The 15,218-nt window shown below is 40.5% G+C and overlaps 1 protein-coding gene and 1 pseudogene across 1 annotated transcript in view; one reads left to right on the plus strand and one right to left on the minus strand.

Annotated features, from left to right (window-relative positions):
• Positions 1-15,218, minus strand: part of GRIN2B (glutamate ionotropic receptor NMDA type subunit 2B) — a 421,771-nt gene that overhangs the window by 77,252 nt on the left and 329,301 nt on the right. The gene's annotated exons all lie outside the window — the stretch shown is intronic.
• Positions 2,450-2,815, plus strand: LOC106696252 (annotated as a pseudogene).

Below are 15,218 nucleotides of genomic sequence, written 5' to 3' on the forward strand. Positions count from 1 at the left end.
TGTCCACTGCATATGGAAAGGGCCACATGGCCAAGAGTTCAATGTGTCCGCTAGCCAACACCCAGTAAGAAGTCAAATAGCTACCAACAAGTGAATTCTGCCAACAAAACAGAATAAGCTTGGAAGTGAAAGTCTTCCTCACCCATGAGAACACAGCATGGCCGACCCTTTCACTGCAACCTCGTAAGACCCTGGGTAGAACACCCAGTTAAAGACATGCCTGAATCCTGACCCCCAGAAACTGTAAGGCAATAAATGTGCACTGCTAAAGCCACCAGGTTTGTGAAAATTAGTTATGTAACAATAGAAAACTTATACAACTGTTATCTATATTTCGTGGAAGAGGAAAACACGTTTTGGAGAACATAAGTGTGCAAGCTTTGGAGAACTTAAGTGACTTTGTTCAAGGTCCCATAATCAGTAAGCAACAGGACGTATGTGTAAACTTAGGTCTCTTTAAAGCACAAAAGTCAAATGCTCTCCAATACATTATGTTGCCTTTCCACATTTCCCTTCTTATTACCTGACATTATTGATGACATATTACCAGGTATGGGTCACACTATGACTTCTGGCAGTTATGAACCTATACTGTACATGGTCTTGAAGTTAAAAATTGAAGAACTCAAGTCATGTGTTCCTCACCCCCTCCATGGCCATCCTATTGAAGAAGGCTGCCCACTCCTGACCCTGAAAGAGAGGAAGGAGGACAGGAAAAAGGCAGAGTAGAATGGAGGGAGCCATGTTGGAGAGAGGTTCTCACCCACGCAAAAGGGATATTAAGTGAATGTCCTTCAAAACAGAACTGCACCACCTAGGATAAAATTCTGAGGATATAATAAGCCTCCCACCAGGAATACCCAGAGGCAGAAGCCCGAAACTGATTTATATGGCTCCATACTTTGAGTTGATCCTGGGCAACAATTAATCCTGCAGCTTTGCTTCAATACAATTGGTTTGGGTTGGGTGAAAGAACACTGACTTTGAGCTTGAAAAGTTAAGGGTATCTTAGGGGCTTATGTTTGATGTGGCTTATAGAGGCTGAAATTTCTCTGGTTAGGCTTGTCAGCTGTAAGGCAGAGTTGGACTGTTACTTCATATGTGCCTCAGTTAAATTACTGGAACAGTAATAAACTAGGCGGGTCAAAATTTTGACATGCCACTTTACATGGCAGCATATCTAGGAAGTAGTATAAACCTTAGCTCTACCGAGTCCATCATAATTCTCAATTTCTAAAGCACAGCTTCAGAAAGAATTCAACAAACAGTTATGACCCTATTCCATGCCAGGCCCAGGGCTGAGAGCTAGGAGGAAAACAGGCGAGATGTAGTCCACAGCCTCCCAGAGTCTATAATCCTCTAAGACAGAGAAGCATGCACATTAATAACTAAACAGCCTCCCAGACATTTGGAGAAGATCAGGTGATAGGTGGAAAAGGCCGAAGAGAAAGACTGTCCTTTGCTCTAAGAATTTCTAGAATTTCAAATCCCTCCCACTGCTTTTCCTTTGATGAAAGACATCATTGCATTTACCTCCTATGATAACAGGCAGGGTCCAGTGGAAAAGGGGTATAAAATCGATGAACAGTTTACCACTTAATCATCTTCACCATTCAAGTAAAAGGCATGTATAGACAGTGTGGAATGAGTACTTAAGAATACAGATAACTAGACCCTGTGATCTAGTTAAAGAAAACTAAATTACATGCCAAATTAAATACCTAAGAGGCACAGGAGATGTAGAAGCCTTGTTGCATCTCCTTTAGAGTCCAGTATCTCCTTTAACTTATTAGGATATTGGTTTTAACGTTTATACCTGGTTGGCACTGCAAGGGAGAGAAGGAACAACGAAAGGGATAAGAAGAAATAACTTGGGGACTATAGCACGAGAGTCAAAAATGCTAGCTTTAATCAAACACTGGTTTGAATCTGGGCTCTGCCACTAATTTCCTTGTTTTATCTTGGGCAAGTTACCTACTATATCTGAGCTCAGTTTCCTCATTTGGGCCTTCCAGATAGCTGTTAAAAACAAGTAAGATGATAAATGTGAAGCATGTATGTGGTCCATAGATAGTGAACACTCAAAGGTTATTTTTTGAAGGAAGGAATGAAGGTACGAAGGCAGGCAGAGAAGACAGAAAACAGAGGGAAGATCACTGGCTCTTCTTTGATTCTCTTATTTTCCTTGATTATCTTAAGGCTTTCCTCTGAAACCTCTCATTTATCTACCTTCCTCTTTTAACAAGAGACCAACTAATGCTGAGGACTGATTGCTCATGGTTTCCGGAGGCAGTTCCATAGGATTCAAGGTGCTTAGTGGAGGGGGACCCCAAAAATAAAAAACCATGACAAAATATGGCATGTTTGAAGAAACACTACAGAAAAATTAAGCCATTTTCTTTACTATAAGCATTTTTAGGTCCTCTTTCCGCCATATTTCCATGCTGCCATAATGTTGCACATAAATGTCTTGGCTGAGGCTCTCGAGTATCAACAATGCTGAAAATAGAGGGAAATGCCAGGTTCTTATTAGGCTGTGCTCCAAAGTCATCGTCTGGTTTCTAACTGTGATGAACACATTGGTAAATGTGAAATTACTGATGACCACAGAGCTGGGAAAATTGTTGTGAACAAGTGCGGAGTAATCAGCCCTAGATTTGATGTGCAACTCTAAGATCTAGAAAAATGGCAGGACAACCTGCTTGCATCCCGTCAGTTTGGTTTCATTATACTGACAACCTCAGCAGGCATTATGGACCATGAAGAAGCAAGATGGAAACACACAGGAGGGAAAATACTGGGATTCTTTTTCTAGGGATATAATACATATATGTGCAAATAAAATGCCTCAATGGGCAAAATATTTTTTTACTATTTTTTTCCTAATGTACATTTTAACCCTTCCAGATGATAATATAGTAGATACCATCTCCCAAGTTAACTTGCAAGAAACCAATTTTTCATAGTGTATCACATGAGGCTAGAGTTTCATGGCATACCCTCTTGAGGAATACTGATATATGTCAAGATAGACTACCAGTGGGCATCACACTGTCTGTCTGAGGGACAAAGTCCCCAGAAAAGACTGTTAATAAAATAATCTGGAAGAAGAACCCCATGTTCCCCATCAACTAAGCTATACTAATCATTCAAACCTCTCTGGCCCTGTTTCTCATTTGTAAAATAAGAGGTTTAAGATACATATTCTAAGTACCTTTCTCACTTTAATAGTTGAACACTTGCACATGGGCATGAACTACACAATTCAAAAACTGTTCACATTACTCTTTTACTTCTTAGATAACCAGCAATTCACTTCTAGGAAGCCTTCATGATGTTCCCTGAGCACCCACCACAATCTGTGCTCTGTGATAGATGCTCCACACTCTTCAGGTTCTTTCAATTGATTACTAATGCAAGGACTCTCCTTATGAACAAGATAGAAATGAAAAAAAAATCACTTTAAATCAGCAGTCAAGACTTTCCAGAGCCTAGCCATTTTATATTCTTTATCTCTCAATAATCCTATGTCAACCTTGGGCACCCAAGGCAGGGGCACTACCCCAGGCCAGGATGGCATGTGGTAGAAAAGAGAAAGGATGACAAGACCTGATTTTCTTATAAGAAGGAAAGGTACTATGGATCCAGAAATGTGAAAAGGGACCAGACAGTATTCTGAATAGCTAGAAGCACAGCGACTCTGACCTCCATTCAAATGAGGCATATGATCAATAAAATTAGTCATCAATCATGTGTAAATAGATAGAGCTCCATCTTTTCCCAAACCCAGTGGGGAGAGGGACCTAGGAAGAAGTTCAATTTCCTTTGAGAGAAAGATAAAAATTAGAGGAGAGGGGCAAGAAAAATATCCCAATGCAGACTTCTTCAAGAAACAGCTATCCTACCCTAGTCAGTTTGGCTCAGGGACTGATGGGTCCCAGGTTCGATTCTGGTCAAGTGCACATAGCTCAGTTGAGACTTGATCCCCAGCCCTGGTCAAAGAATATGTGGAAGGCAACCAATGGATGTGTCTCTCTCATATTGATGTTTCTCTCTGTGTGTCTCTCCCCCTCCCTTCTACTCTCTTTAAAAATCAATGAGAAAATATCCTCCGGTGAGGATTAAGGGGAAAAAATGGCTATCCTAGTTTTATATTCTCCAAAGCCAAGAATATAATGATGGTTCAATGAATGTTAGCTGATTGTTTGACTAGTGTTGATTTTCTGGCATTTGTAGAAATTCTGGGACAAAAATAGAGGCCAACATAAAATCCGTCTGTTTCATTGGACTTTAGGACCTATTGCTGATTTTCCTGTTGGCCTCATGTTGACCCTACACTTCTTAATATGAACTCTTCCTAACACTTTCCTAACCATGCTTGGCACTGTTCTACATCAGAGGTTGCTTCAGAGTACCAATAGATAAAGTTAGTCCACCAGCCCAACCAAAACCCCATGATGTTCAGACGAACCCATGTTGCTCGGTGACTTAATATTTGTGTGATTTTGAACAAGTTATGTAACCTCTGCAGATCTGGGTTTTCTCATCTATAAAATTGGAATACTGTTTACCCAATGGGAAGTGATGTGGATTAAATAAGAAAATTTAGGATTTCATTTACTCATTCATTTAACATTTATTGAAACTTCACCATGTTCCAGGCTGCATTATACACTAAGAATATACTAGTAAGTAAAAGACTCAATTTCTACTCTTCCAGAACTCAGAGTCAGGGGAAAAGAGATGTGTAAAAATGAGCATGTACAAGTGTATGGATGAACGTATGTGTTAGTTGGTTCAGGAATACACATACTCAGTTTCTAATTCAAGGAGGTCAGGAAAAGCTCACCAAAGCTGGCAACATCTGAACTGAGCCTTGAAGAGTCATTAAGAGTAGCCAAGTAGAAAGGTTAGAGGTGGGAAGACAAAAAGCTGACCATTAGAGACAAAGGGAAAAGCATATATAAGTGCAGGGTGGTAAGATATGTTAGATTCAGAGAACCATACAGTTTCCTATGGACAGAACTTTGGGTTTAAGTTGAGGAATGATAGAAAATGAGAATGAAGAGGAAGGCAGGAGTCTTCAGCCAGAAAATAAAAATCAAAGCTCTTTGGTGTGTTTTTTCAGTTTTCATCTTGGTATCACTAGAGAGCTACTGCAGATTTTTAGTCAGGGAACTGACATGAATAATTTTATATTCTAGGAGGATACCTCTGATAGTGTGAAGGACAGATTAGAATAGGGCTAGATCATGGTCAGGGAAAGGAGACAATTGCAGTAATTCACATAATAAATGACAAAGGCAATAAGAGAGGAAATAAAGATAAGTAGGTACATAAAGGAGATAAATGAGAAAGAGAATCACTCCCAGGTTTCTACCTTGGAACACTGGGTAGATGGTGATGGCAAGGTTAATATAAGAAGAGAAGAACATTGAAAAGAAAGGGGAGAAGATGGGAGTTTAGTTTTGAGTTTGGTGAACTTGTGGTATCTTTGGGACATAAAAGTAAAGATTTCAAGAAGGTGGTTGGGCACATCAGTCCAAGGCTCAGAAGAAAAATCTGGGTATAGAGATTTGGAAATCGCTTTTAGGCATGGGTGTTCTATAAAGTCTATGTAGGTGGGTCCTTGAGAAGATCAAGAATGGAACTCTGGAGCACACCAATAAACAAGCGTAGGTGGAGTGAGAAGAAGGGTGAAAGGAAGGAGAGACAAACAAAACATAGAGGATGTTGCCAGAAGAAAAGAGGGGTCACTCATATCAACTGTCAAAGAGAGGTCAGGAGGTAATAAGTCAATTTCTTGGACTGAGAGCTAGGATGTCACAGTGACAGTAGGAAGGGCAATGATAATGGAAGCACTTCGTACAGTGTTAACAGACAACTTCCATTCTGTTTCTCCAGTATGAAGTGTGACCCTATATTAACCACTTGAAATAAGTTTGTCTCTTAAAACTTTTTTAATCTTTAAATTTAAAAAATTATTATATTGTGGTAAGAATACTTAACATGAGATCAAGTCTTTTAATACATTTTTAAGTGCACAATACAGTATTGTGAACTATAGGTACCATGTTGCACAGCAGGTCTCTGGAACTTACTCATCCTGCACAACAGAAACTTTATGCTCAATGATTTGCAACTGATCATTTCCCACTATCCCCTAGCCCCTGGCAACCACCATTCCACATTTTGAATCTATGAATTTGACTATTTAAAGTATCTCATATTAGTGGATTCATGCAATGTTTGTCCTTCTGTGACTGGCTTATTTCCCTTATCATATGTCCTCCAGGTTTGTATATTGTTGAATATTGCAGACATTCCTTCTTTTGTAAAGTTGAATAATAATCCATTGTTTCAAGTAAATATGTCTCCATCCATTTACAGTGGCAAGTTGTATCTCTAACCATTAATTGGTCATCCTTCCCCTTTTCTGCAATAGAGGCCTACAGTTCCTTTACCCCAGAATTTCTATTTGTTGAGCCAGACATAGAACTAAGTATCTGATTTTGTTTAAGAAATTACCTCAAAAATGGTTGCACAACTCTGCTACCTCCCTCCTGTACTCCCCTCTGGCTCTCAAAGTGTATGTTTCCAGTACTTTCCCTTTGTGACCCAAAAGCAGAGGAATGCTACAGGAGACATGGGGTTGCTGACCAGCCCTCACTGCTAGAGGGGCTCAGTGGGAATCCTCAGATAAAAGGCAGGAGAGAAAAGATAGATGTTATTTCTGGAATGATCATGACTGAGAGATGTAAAGAGAAGCTTGCTCCAGGGCTAGATAGAAAGGTGAACCAGAAGGTGGCAAGAGAAAGAAAAGCTTCCCTGGTGTCTTTGCAAAGAAGCTGTAGGAAAATATTTAGAATGTGTGAATATTGAAAAGTCGGAAACTGAAGAATGAAAGACCTCAGGGATGGTTAACTAATGCCATGTGCTTGTTTGCATATAAAAGACCAAGTGAGACTCTTTTGCTGACTCATAGGCAGACTGGTGGTTGCCAGAGGGGAGAAGGGTTGAGGGACTGGGTGAAAAAGGTGAAGGGATGAAGAAATGCAAATTTGTAGTTACAAAATAGTCACAGGGATATAAAGTACAGCAAAAGGAATATGATTAATGAGATTGTAATAACTATGTATGGTGCCAGGTGGGTACTGGAAATATTGGGGGGAACACTTTGTAAAGTATATGATTGTCTAACCATGATGCTGTACACCTGAAACGAATACAAAATATAAAATGCAATTAAAAAGTAAAATGGAAGTAAAGAAAGCTGTTGCTGATGCTTTATATCTGATGGTCTCTGCTTAAACTTCTAGATAATAGCCTTGCAGGGTGATGCCAATTCGAGGATGTACAGGGCGTTCCCAGCACTGGCTCCCCGAAACTGCCTGCTGCCAGTGAGTCAACTGGTTCTGTTTCTGACAGTTTATTTTCGCTTTTGCCGAGTTTCTCTATACAAGTGCTGACTCTGTTCTCTTTTGTAGCTGAAACTGTAAAAGATCTGGAGTCCAGTTCTGGGCTGGTCCCGTCCAGATAAATAAGGTCCCGACATCTCCTGTCCGCCGTTGGCCATTAAGAGGAGGTACAGCTAGCTTTGCCTCCAGTTCTGCAAAGCCCAGCCAGAGGCTTAAGAAGAGTTCTCAGGTTGAAGATGAATATCTGGCCCCAAGTTCTGGCTACTTCCGTACAAACTAGAGAAACAGAGGCTCCCAGATAGGGTAGGAACAATAAGAAACAATATTTCCACTGAGAAGTGGAACTGAAACCCTCAGGCTTCCACAGCCTTCCCCTCACCACCCCTGAGTATAAAAAATAAATTGGCAATTACCTAAATTAGGCCAGTTTTATTACTTGTTTAGTTGCACTACACTTTTGAGACATGTGGAAAGATTAGAAATTAGTGGGCAGTTAGTTGCATGTCATTTTGAGGGAATCACCATTCAATCAAGAAAACCACCTGGTACAAGCTATCCAAGGTATTCAAATGCCACATAATGCTCATATCTCTTTCTGCGTACCAGCAAACCTGCGGGCCAAATGCCACGGCTTTGCTCAGGCTTGTTCTTCTAACCTGCCTCGGCTCAGACGAGAACCACAAATCCCGACCAGCGATGACTGTACTCAATTGCCGGAGGCAAAAACAAAAAAAGCTGGACACATTTGACAAACACTGTGCATGAAGCTTAAATTTCAGAGCAGCAAGAATTGATGGGAAAGGGAAGCAGGCATCAGAACACTCAGGAGCCAGTGCGCATGAATCCACACTGCACCCCCTACAGAACCGGCATGGGAGCAGATCTTTCCCTACGCTTTGTTCAGTGGCATGGCGTGGTCGGGAGAGTCTCTGGAATCTGAATGTGCAGTCTAAATCCTGGCTCCTCCACCTCCTAGCTGTGTGACCTTCAGAAAACCACTAAACTTCTCTGGTCTTCATGAGTGAGTGAGTGAGTGTGTGTGTGTGTGTGTGTGTGTGTGTGTGTGTGTGTGTGTGTGGTTTGTTTTTCGTCTTAAATAGCAACACCATAGGGATGTTATGAAGATTACTGTGAGTTAATACAAGTAATCTGCTTAGAACAGTGCCTGACTTATAAACACTGACCCATTGTAAAAGTGGTAGATAGCTATTACTAACACTTTATTATCTGTCAGCCAGGGCTCCCACTGCTTTAGAGAATCTCTGCAGAAGAAGAATTGGTGCAAACTAGGGTTGTGACTCCCTCCATCTTCTGAGGCCTTTCCTTTCCCCTGCTTTCTGCCCTGGGTGCAGTCTTCACTGTTCCTTACCCCTTTTGAGAAATGTCTTCCTTTTTTTTCTAGTTTCTCTTGGAGTATCTCCCCTTTCCTAATTTCTCTCTTTCTTTCTCCATCTATCTGTCAATTTTCCCTCACACTCCTTTCCTGGCGAACAAAATCCAGAACACCGCAGGCACTAATTTAAAATGTGTTGAACAAATGGTAAGCCAGAGCATGAACATACATACAATTTAGCCCCAGAATACAAGAATGACTTCAAATTATAAAAAGGAAAAAACAAAGCCCTATAAATCATTTCCAATTTTGAAGAAGGGGACCACAGAAGAAGAGATAAGTAGTCACTTACAAAACAATATCCAGAAACACAGAATAAAATAATAATAATACTTTACAGTGGGGACTTCAGTGGTCTGTGTGTGTGCACCTGTGACACAGTCTCTGACTCCAATCACCAATGTCTCTTTCATGAAGGAGTCACAAATAATCCTATTGTATAAGGGAAAGGCAGTCAGAGGTTTCTCTCTGATTGCTCAGTAGCAAGGTCCCAAAGAAGGCTGCTCTGGGTCGTTAGTGCTGCAAATTACTAAGCTAAGAGGTAAAAGAAGCGTGACAGTGGAGAAATTCAACTTATCTTCCTAACCCCCTTCCTGGAAGGTAGCTGTGAATAAAGCCCAAGGAACCAAATGGCTGAGCTCCCCATCTACAAAAGAAAGTTCTAATAATAAACAATTCTTATAACTAACTAATGAATAAATAGTAGTCACTAAAAATATGCCATAGAACAGTGTGGCAAATCCAAAAGGGGACTTGTAACCACAGATGGTCTGAACTAGGAGGGACCTTAGGGATTGAACACAACCCTCTTGTTTTATACATGGAAACTGAAGCCCAGGGTTAGTAAGTGGCTTGCCCAAGGTCACTCTGTAGATTGATGGCAGAGCCAAGACTTGACAAGCCCAGGGGAATGGACTCCCCATTTCTCCGATACTAGAACCAAATTGAGTCGTGCAGCAGCGAGGGGAGGCAGCACAGAGAAGGAAGGCAGAGAAGGGGATGGGGAACATCCCTGCCAGCAGACTGGTTATAGAGATTTAGTGAAAGTTGAGTCCAAGATTGAAAAAGCAACCCGAAGAGGAAATGGAGCAACAAGACCCACCAGGCAAACCGTGCTGTCCTGGAGCGCGTGGTTATTAAAATGGTGTCCTGGGGAATTGGGGATGTTCCAAGAATTAGCTCCAAAGGGCCAAATAGGCTTTTCATGTTCTAAAAATGGCCCGAGCTCTCCCTGGTGAAGAAGGGCCCAGGTGCTCATCTGTTATTGACTATGTTTAAAAAGGCATTTGGGAAAGAGCACCCAGAGACAAATTTGAATGACAACGTCAGTCCCGGGAGAGCTGTGCTTACTTAGGAAGGGAGCAGAGTTCATGTTCAGAGATATGGGAACAGCCAACACAGCCAGGTGTGCTGGCATCATCCAAAACACCTGTTGGCATCTGTTCCCCCTCCAGCAGTTCCCTGGGAAGTGAAAGATACAGACCACAAATGCCAACAATGACAGACCTTCCAATTGTCAACACACTCAGATCAATGAGCCATAGCCAATACTTTACACCTTGTGCATGCGGGTGGGAGTTGGGGGATGAATTTTGTAACTTATATACATACAGATACAGTTTCTAAATAATGGGATAATATATAACACTAACAATTATGTAATAAATAGATGAAGAGAAATAGATAGATATACACATATTTAATGATACATTTTATGTCCTACTTATATTTTTATGTTTTAATGATATATATTTATAATATACCATTCACAGCATATTGTTAAAGGAAAATGTAGATTGCAAAACAGTATGTATAATACCATCTCAATTTTATAAAAATATACCTTTATATTAATAACGTACATTTATAATGGATATGAACACAGAAGGAAAAAGACTGAATGATAGGGACCAAAATGTAAACAGAAATTATCTCTAGGTGGTAGACTTTGAGGTGAATTTTATTTTCTTCTTTATGTCGTACTGTATTTTATTAGCTTTTCCTTAATGAAAAATTACTATACTTTTGGAATCAGACACAAATGAAAAATAATTATTACATAAAAGAGGGGTTTATTACTCCAGATGAAACAGGAGTCCTCTGGTTCTGAAAAAGAGACTCAGAACTTTGTGTGCAATACATTTAAAACCACTGTTTCGTCATAGCTGGTTTGGCTCAGTGAAACACATACTAGTAGATTGCTTGACTCCTTTATGCATTCCAACCAGGGCCTGGGCTGGGGGGAGCCTGCAACCGAGGTACTTGCCCTTGACTAGAATCAAACCCGGGACCCTTTGGTCCCCAGGCAGACGCTCTATCCACTGAGCCAAACTGGCCAGGGCTATTGTTCTAATCCTTATTGTTGAAAGTATTACATATGTCCCCTTTTTTTCTCCATTGACCTCTTCTAGCCTTCACCATCCTATTGCCTGTGTTCATGAATTATGCATATATCATACAAGTTCTTTGGTTGATCTCTTCCCACCCACCCTCGCCTTCCCTCGGAGATTCAACAGTCTGTGCCCTATTTCTATATCTCTGGTTCTATTTTGTTTATCAGTTTATTTTGTTCATTAGATTCCACATATGAGTGAGATCATGTGATACTTGTCTCTCTGACTGCATATTTCACATAGCATAATACTCTCCAGGTTCCTCCATGCTGTCTTAAAGGGTAAGAGATCCTTCTTTTGTACTGCTGTAAATATACCACAATTTTTTTATCCACTCATCTACTGATGGGCACTTGGGCTGTTTTCAAATCTTAGCTATTGTAAATTGCACTCCTATGAATATAGGAGTGCATACATTCTTTCTGATTGGTGTTTTGGGTTTCTTAGGATATATTCCTAGAAATGGGATCACTGGGTCAAATGGCAGTCCCATATTTAATTTTTTTGAGGAAACTATACAGTTTTCCATAATGGTTATACCAGTCTGCATTCCCACCAGCAGTGTACTAGGGTTCCCATTTCTCCATATCCTCATGGTTATTCTTTGGGTATAGGAAATTCCATTTCGAGATGGAGTGGTTCAAATTTCTAGAGTTGGGGTAGGGGGGATGGGGGGTGGCTGAGATCTAAAATACCCTGTCTTTCGAACAAAAAAAGACCCAGCACTCCCCTTACATCCTTATTAGCATTTGCACAAAGAAAAAGATGCACATGCCATTACTTTCATTATTAACTCTCCTTTCCTTCCATCCTGAATGCTCAAAATCTCATCTGAGTATGGCTCTTCTGCCTGGACAACTTCGACCTCCTCTCTTCTCACTCTGCTTCTTTCCTTTCTTTCTGCTTTATTTAATCAGACTAGTGCGACTGAAATCATCTTGTCCGCTCTCTCCACTCAGACTCTGCCACTATCTCTTTAACTGCTATCAGCAATCAGCTTTCTGTTCCTAAGACGTGGCATTTGTCCTGCCTTCACTTCTAATTTCAGTTTTTCCTACTCCGCGTCTCTTTCCTTTCATTTGCCCACCCCCTTTCTTTCATTTTTCTGATCTCCTGGCTGAGTTTTTCATCTGCTGATGCCTTCCTTTCTTTGCCAGGTAAATGCCCTTGAATCACTGATATTCCCCTTGAAAGCTTATGCCTATAAAGCCTTCCCAGGATATTCCCCCACTAAAGAATAATTTGTTACTTTGTGAAGAAAAAAGACAAATTCACACCCTCCATATGCCTAACACCTTTTAAGGCATGAAACGTTTATATTTCTATATTTCACTGTCCGACAAATAGAAAGCTCTTTGGATGTGTAGTGTCTTTTGCCTTCTACCATTCTAGGGTGAACTGGAGGATTCAGTATAATACAGAACTGATTTCCCTTTGTCCTGATGCATGGAGACAGCACTCAGAATTCTCAGAGGGCTCCTAGAGTAGTGGTTCTCAACCTTCCTAATGCCGCAACCCTTTAATACAGTTCCTCATGTTGTGGTGACCCCCAATTTCATTGTTACAAATTGAACATAATTAAAACATAGTGATTAATCACAAAAACAATATGTAATTATATATGTGTTTTCCGATGGTCTTAGGCGACCCCTGTGAAAGGGTCGTTCGACCCCCAAAGGGGTCGCGACCTACAGGTTGAGAACCGCTGTCCTAGAGGCTCCAAGGTGAACTGCAGCCAGCAATCAAAAGGCTGTGTCAGCTCCATAAATACCCAACTCCCCATGCCTGAATGTACTCATTTCCAAGGTATACATTTTAGATTTTAAGGAGGGACAGAATCTTTCTGAACTCATCACTATTCTGGGAGTTGCAAAGTCCAGTCTATAAGAACAGGTAGATAATAAAAGGGTTGCGACACCTGGGGGCTGTGTTGAACTGGAGGGCATGTATTCCATCAAAGAAGGCCATCCCTCTCCCCCACGTCCCCCCCCCCAAAAGCCCCTGCAGAATGTGAGCCAGTGTTGTTGCCACTCTTCTGATTTTCATGAAGTCCAGAAATGTGCAGTTCTAATGGAATTTCTAAATGTCTAAGTGCTAAATGACAATTTATTCTCAGGCCACATATAACATGTCAATGATCCAAAAGTAGTTTGTGCGCTGCTAATTATGACTTTTCCTAAACATCCTCACCAGGTCCTTACATTGTGACTACAGGGTCCAATGGAGACAACTGAGGAAGTACAGTAATTGCCACAATAGCTGCATATGTCATGCTCACTTAGAACAGCAGGTTAGGGTAGGTAACCTACTAAATGCAGTCAGTTTTTAGTAAATAAATGAAAATTAATGCTTCTTGATTGGGAAAATGAAATATAAATATTGGAATGCTCATACCCTGATGTGTCAAGTTATAACAATCCATATTCCCAAGTTCTAAAACCCAGTAGAAATGGGAAAAATGGAAGATAAAATATACACACATTTCCCCTGTGGCTCAGAAGTGGATCTATCTATGTAAAGTGTAAGCAGAGAACCTATGGGAATAATTTGAAAATTTTTTACCATAAATAAGTTACCAGTTAAAGTTCTAACAGTAGCCATTGGACAAACTCCTTAGAAATTTAACTGGCAACTTATTTAAAACAATAAAGGCATTTCCAAAAGCCCATGTGGGGGGCTGGCATGCTGTGGCTGAGAGCCACTGCATCCTATCTGACCACCTTAACAGCACTTGGTACCATCTGAAATGATCATATTTATTTATTTGTTGATATGCTTGTTGTCTGACTCTCCTCACCACTCCTTGAGGGCAGGAAACTTGTTAGTCTTATTCAGTTCTGTTCCTCCAATACCCAGAACAGTACCTAGCACCTTGAAGGGGCTCGGGGGATATTTTCTGGATGAATAAACCCAGACAGTCAGCCTAATCAGGGAGTTTCTATGGCAATTGCCGAAGACCACAGGTAATTCAGAATCTCCTGTAGTGAGTGGGACAGGCTTTAACTCTTTCTTGCTGGGATTGTCCTCCACTTTTGGAGAGAGAAAGATTCAGTTTTATTTTAAAGTCAATGGCTGGGAAATAAAACGAGAACAGAGAACAATGACAGGGTGGCAGTTTTAAATATCCATTAAATAGATACTTCTCTTTGTGAAAGGGAAATGACTGTGATAAACTACCCCTGTGCTTTATATGTCAAAACTCATATTGCTGACCCTCAACCCTAGAGTGTCTGGGGTGGGACCTGAGAATTGACTTTTCACATAAATTCCCAGGTGTGCTGATGCTGTTAGTCCAGGGATTACACTTTGAGAACCACACAAAAACTGTAAAACACTATTTAGGTGTCAATTGTTACTATCATTCACTCTCCATTTCACCATCATTTCCTTTAAATTCAACCCAGACTGTGACATATCTTTTGGCATAAGCCACTTTCCCTTGTGGAAGGAATTCCTTTAATGGTTATCTGCCAATCTACCCACCACACAATAAGGAAGTAATAAAGGGGAGATGGGCAGTTCTTTATTTTCAACCACAAAGTTGTAGTTTATTAGAATGAAACAAACCCAAAGAGATTGAATGGCATAAGGACGCATTGCAAGGTTTCATAAACTGTCATTATTGCTTAATGTGTGTTTGGTTGATCCTTAATGGTTACTGAATGGTACTAAATCTAAGCTGAGGTTTTTAATTCTCTGATTTCTGGGGGATGGGCCCTAGCACAGACTGCTGTGCTGTGTCGTAGACTTTGCCATCATTTTCTTAGTATAAGACTTAATCTTTTTAATCCAGCTATGCAAAAAGTTGTTCATATATAGAGGAAGAAAGCTTGTTCATTGCCTATTTATCACCAAGCACATCGAGAATTCTATTTGCTGTTCCTAGCTCCTTCCTTTTAGTAGCTTGAGGCCAAACCAATTCTGTTCTGTTTTGTTTTGTGGTCCATTTTCCTCCACTTTCTTATTTCTAAACACAATGTTGACTGTATTATCATTGGTTAAAAATACATTCAA

Source organism: Myotis lucifugus, unplaced genomic scaffold (genome assembly GCF_000147115.1).
Source record: "Myotis lucifugus unplaced genomic scaffold, Myoluc2.0 scaffold_10, whole genome shotgun sequence".
Lineage (NCBI taxonomy): Eukaryota > Metazoa > Chordata > Mammalia > Chiroptera > Vespertilionidae > Myotis > Myotis lucifugus.